The following is a 5855-nucleotide window of genomic DNA, read 5'->3' on the forward strand; positions in this document are numbered from 1 at the left end:
ATCCTTAAAGGATTCTCCACAGACCAACTTCACCACCCCTCTGTTCCCTTGTCCATTTGAGCAACAACCCAGAGATCTAAAAACTTTTCATCTTCTCCCCAAGAAGCTGACAGGGCAGAGGGTGTATTCTTCTGACTTCTTTACCCGAAAACCATCTCCTTTCCAGCTTTCCTCACTCATAGCGGGGGGAAGCTTGGAAATGAGCTTCATGAATGAATTTCCAGGAAAAATGACAGTGTCTCTATTTTGAATGTGGCTATTTTCTAAGTTAACTTGATCTGTGGAACCTCTTGGAATAATAATAATTGAGTCATTTATTAAATACTTACTGTAAGACAAGGACTGGGCTAAACGCTATGGTAGATATAAGATAATTAGCTCACACGTGGTCCCCACCCCATCCGAGATTCAGAGCACAAGCATCTTATCCCCTTTTCACAGCTGAGTAAACTGAGGCTCAGAGAGGTTAAATGACTTACTCAAGGTCACACAATAGGGCAGGGGTAGAATTCTGACAAGACTTGAGTCTACTGGCTCCCAGCCCTGTGCTCTTTCCACTAGGCCATGTTCCTTCTCTTTGATTTTTCTTAGGTAAAGAAAATTATTGCTTAGCCAAAATGGTCATCTTTCCTCTCAGTGATTGCGATTCTACTAGGACCAAGTAGCCCAATCATCTTTGAACAGTACATTTCTATGGCACACACGTTAATTATGTCATGCTTTGTTTGCACAATTGGATGTAGGAATTAGGAAGTTCACATGCAAGGAGGGACCCAGAAAGATTAGTACTCATGGATGCTGGGTAATTTCTTTCCAAGATCCTGACCATATTTTAGTCCCATAATTACAGGGAATCTCACATGACTCCCTTTCATCACGCATGACACAGCACCTTTCTATTTACCTCTTCACCTATTCCTCCAACATTTCTGGTTAATTTCCCATCACACAGAACCATATCATCCCTTCAGCCAACTCTATCCCTTAGAATAAACCCACCTTAGCGTTCATGGATACTTCATTCATTTATTCAATCGCATTTATTAAATGCTTACTGTGTCCAGAGCACTGTACCTAGTGCTTGGGAAAGTAAAATACAACAATAAACAGTGACAATCCCTGCCCACAACACGCTTATAGTCTAGAGAGTGGGATACAGACATCAATACAAATAAACAGATATCAATACAAATAAAATTACAGATATATAAATAAGTGTTGTGGGGCTAGGCCGGGGGGAAACCATACGTGTACATTTGTTGAAATTATTTATTAATTTGCCTCTCCAATTGCAAATCATTTTACCATTGTCTCCTGCCATTAGAGTTTTAGTTCGCTGTGGGCAGGGAGAATGTCATTTCATTTTTCTGTACTTCTGTAGCACCTAATATAGTACACTGCCCCAAGTAGATGCTTAATCGATACTATTACTAGTAGTTGTGTAGTCAATTAATAGCATTTTTTGAACAATAATAATAATAATAATGTTGGTATTTGTTAAGCGCTTACTATGTGCCGAGCACTGTTCTAAGCGCTGGGGTAGACATAGGGGAATCAGGTCGTCCCACGTGGGGCTCACAGTCTTAATCCCCATTTTACAGATGAGGGAACTGAGGCACAGAGAAGTTAAGTGACTTGCCCACAGTCACACAGCCGACAAGTGGCAGAGCTGGGATTCGAACTCATGAGCCCTGACTCCAAAGCCCGTGCTCTTTCCACTGAGCCACGCTACAAGAAAACTGCCTTAGTGGGAAGCAGCATGGCTTAGTGGAAAGAGCATGATCTTGGGAATCAGAGGTCCTGGGTTCTAATTCCAGCTCCGCCACTTGTCGGCTGTGTGACTTTGGGCAAATCACTTAACTTCTCTATGCCTCAGTGGTCTCATCTGTAAAACGGGGATTAAAACCGTGAACCCCACGTGGGACAACCTGATTACCTTGAATCTAACCCAGCGCTTAGAACAGTGCTTGGCACATAGTAAAAGCTTAACAAATACCATCGTCATCATTCCTCCTTCCACCATCACCGCCACTATTGCCATACCAGTGACCTCATGGTCGAGTAGGGCCCCTCCAGAAAATAAGTAAAGAAATGAGTTGTCCCTCATATCGGAAGAAGTTACCACTGGTGGTGAAGTCCATGTACCTATTGCTACTTCTAGTAATCCTGCTGCTGCAGCTAATATTACAAGAGTAGAGTCCTGACCCCTCTGTACTGTAAGTTTGTTGTGGGCTGGGAACATGTCTACCAACTCTGTTGTATCGTGTTTAGTATAGTGCTCTGCACACAGCAAGTGCTCAATAAATACAATAGATTGAATGACCTACCCCTTTCCCCCAGACTCATGCTCTCCCCAGTAGACACCAAAGCCTCCAAGACCCAGTGAAATGATGCTAGGTTCATCCAAAGGTTAAATTTGACATCTGTGACGGGAAGAGCAGGGGGTGTCATGAGCAGGTGAGTTGCAGTCAGAGTCAGAGGAGGAAGTGGAGCCCCAAAATGGAAGAATCAAAGCACTGGACGGCCAGTCTTCCTCATCAATTGCAGGGCTCACAAAAAGCTTGCTTCCCATGGCTTTTAAACTGCTCTCTCCTCCACGAATCTGTCTCCAGTCGGCCTTTTCACCGCTTTAAGCTCTTGATGAGGAGCTGGGATCCTGCCTCAGCACAGGAGTTTTGCTTGATTGGAGTCGCGACGCAAATGACTTGACCCCGTTTGATGTATTTCCTTTTTGAACCCCGGCGGTGTTCTGCGGCTGAATTTCTCGAGGCGCCTCCTTGTGAGGGCTCTCACCTGTTAAGACCGGGTCTTTTGATCCCACAACTAACGACTTGTGGCAGCTTTTGAAGGGATTCTAGTTTAAGGGGAAACCAATTTGGCTTCTCTCAGTGCGGAGTGATAGTTCAGATGTGCTTTAATCTTTAAGGGCTTGGTCCCGGCACTCTCTCAGTCTGTCAATCAGTGGTGTTTCTAAAGCACTTATTATGTGCAGAACACTGTACTAAACACTGGGGAGAGTACAGTACAATACAATCAGCAGATGTGTTCCTACACTTATTGGGCCTGTCGGTAAAAACGTTGGGCTAGGGAGAAAGATAACTGGATTACGGTCTCATTGCTGTCTTTGACTGTGATGGGGTTTCCATGTTTCTCCACTCCTTAAGAAACTCCGATGGTTACTCACCCACCTCCATATCATACAGAAACTCCTTACCCCTCTCTCAGCCCCACAACAATTATGTACACATTCATAATTTATTTATATTAATGTCTATCTCCCCCTCTAAACTGTAAGCTCCTTGTGGGCAGGGAATGTGCCTGCCAACCCGGATATATTGTATCTTCCCACGTTCTTAGTACAGTGCTCTGCACATAGTAAGTGCTCAATAAATACAATTGATTGACTGATTGCCTTTGGTCCAGTCTTCTGTAAAATGAGGAGTAGATTCTAGTCTATAAACTCCTTCTAGACCATAAGCTCCTTGTGGGCAGGGAACATGGCTGCCAACTCTTGTTTTATTATACTCCCCAAGCACTGAGTACAGTGCTTGCACACAGTAAGTGTCAATAAATACCACTGATTGATGATAACTCTCCAATAACTTGTCAAGACAAACCAATTATACCAGAGGTTGAAAAGGCCTGGGAAGGAAGAGCCTTATGGAAAATACAAGATGTTATTATTTAATCTCAATTTTCCCATTTCTGAAATGCAGGTAACGATCCTTAGAGGTTTGAAGGATTTGAACGTGAATGGGTTTTAAGGACCTGCTAAATCTTCTTAATATTCTTTGTTAGTTCACTGACATTCTTTTGGGTTCATCTCAGTAAGCCTGAAAAAATCAGAGTTTTTGCATTATCCAATTCAGAATTAGTTTTAAAGGAAACGGAAAGCTTCTCTTTTCCCTTTAAATCAATTTCCTAGTAAAGTCTTCCTCCATGTTAACAGATGCAGAAACAGAGAGAAGATAAAGGGAACATCGATTTATCCCATAAACAATATTTTCCCGACTGTCATTTATCCGCCGCAGTTAATTGCTCCCTTTTGCGAGCTGGGAAACTCTTTGTGCTGTTCCACCTGGTAGCTTTGTTTTTGTTTGTTAATTAGCTGTTAATTGTAAAGGCTACTGGGGATTGGGAGGTGAATGAAGATATGTTCATCGGTCCAATGCAAACTGGAAGGAATAGATCCGAAAGATAACATCTGACCTCGCACACGTGGCTAATTTATTTCTAGTGGTGTTGGGTACCGGTATTCAATAAACTGTAGGGATGATGACTGATTTGTTAATTAAGTTCCATGAACATGACAGGCCACCTAAACTGTCTGCTAGACCAGAAGGAAGACCTGCTTTAAAAGTTTTCTGGAGGGAAGGAAGGAGAGGCAGTGTTGCCTGGTGGAAAGAGCAACACTGTAAGCTCACTGTGGGCAGGGACTGTGTCTGTTTTTTGCTGTTTTGTACTCTCCCAAGAGCTTAGTACAGGGTTCTGCGCTCAATAATTTCAACTGACAGACTGACAAGAGCACAGGACTGGGAATCAGGAAACAGAAGGGTTCTAATCCCAGCTCTCCCACTGATCTAGGCAAGTGTGACTGGGCAAGTTAATTAATCCCTCTGAGCCTCAATTTCCTCATTTGTAAAATGGGGGTAAAACACTCTCACCACCTTTTAGATTCCCCTCTCAGGGTCACACCTGGAGAGTTTACAGCACTCTACCAGTTTCGACTATGGGAGGGAGAGTCAAGCGGAGCCCTACCCATTCCATTCCTAGTTTGGCCAGTGGCTAGCGAATGGAAGGCAATCTGCTACAAGTCAAAACTCACCTGTGATGGGCAGCAGTGGCTTGGGAGAGAGACGAGGGTGGAGACTCAAGTTTACTGCACGGAAGGACACAGTGGTAAGCCACTTCCATATTTTTACCAAGAAAATCCTATGGATACACTACCAGAAAGATTGCAAATGGAGGTGGGGCGATCTGGAGGAGATGACCCGACAGCGTAAGACAACAACAATTTAGATTGTGAACCCCACGTGGAAAAGGTACTTGGATTCTCTGTACCTACCACAGTGCTTAGCATGGTGCTTTGGCACCCAGGGAATGTTTAATGCATACTGTGATTTATTATTATTAATTATTACAATAATTTAATATTAAAAGCACGGAAAGGCGGTTGCTGTCTGAGAGAGGCTCAGCGGGGATTGTAGAATGGAAGGAATAACCTCATACTGACTCCTTGCCCGGCCTAGAAGGTTGGAGGAAAGAATCCTTCTGCTATCTCCAGAGCACAGCACAATAAGCACTCCTCCCTCTGGCCACTCTTCCTCCTCACGGTTCCATCAAATAAAGAGCTGTTTTTTTGTCCCTTAGTGAACGAGAAGTTTCTTGGAGCCTGGGCTGGTGAGGTGGGTGAAGATGGAACTGAGGCAATCCCCCTTCAGATGGAGAAGAGGACATGGATTCGGATGGAGTCTATGAGCCGTCTCCCATTTCCCTCTGTGGTGTTCATTAAACACTCACCATATGCAGAACACTGTACTAAGCACTGAGGCAGATAAAAGATAATCACACTGGACACCATCCCTATCCCCCATGGGGCCCCCAGTCTAAGTAGGCGGGGAGAACAGTAGTAATAATAATAATAATAATAATAAAATTGCGGTGTACTGTGCTAAGATCTGGGGTAGGTACAAGGTAATTAGGTTGGACACAGTCCCTGTCCTAGAAAGGGCTCCCAGCCTTAATCCCCATTTTCCAGATGAGGTAACTGAAGCACAGAGAAGTGAAGTGATTTGTCCAAGGTGACACAGCAGATGAGTGGTGGATCCAGGATTAGAACTCAGGGCCTGCTGACT

General features: G+C 43.9%; 1 non-coding gene across 1 annotated transcript; it reads left to right on the forward strand.

The window, feature by feature from the left end:
- Window positions 1-4677: 4677 nt before the first annotated feature.
- Window positions 4678-4815, forward strand: LOC114814122. Its single transcript, XR_003761859.1, has one exon. It is a non-coding gene; the product is annotated as a small nucleolar RNA SNORA7 (small nucleolar RNA).
- The last annotated feature ends 1040 nt before the right edge of the window (window positions 4816-5855 follow it).

The sequence above is a fragment of the Ornithorhynchus anatinus genome, chromosome 8 (assembly GCF_004115215.2).
Source record: "Ornithorhynchus anatinus isolate Pmale09 chromosome 8, mOrnAna1.pri.v4, whole genome shotgun sequence".
Classification (NCBI taxonomy): domain Eukaryota; kingdom Metazoa; phylum Chordata; class Mammalia; order Monotremata; family Ornithorhynchidae; genus Ornithorhynchus; species Ornithorhynchus anatinus.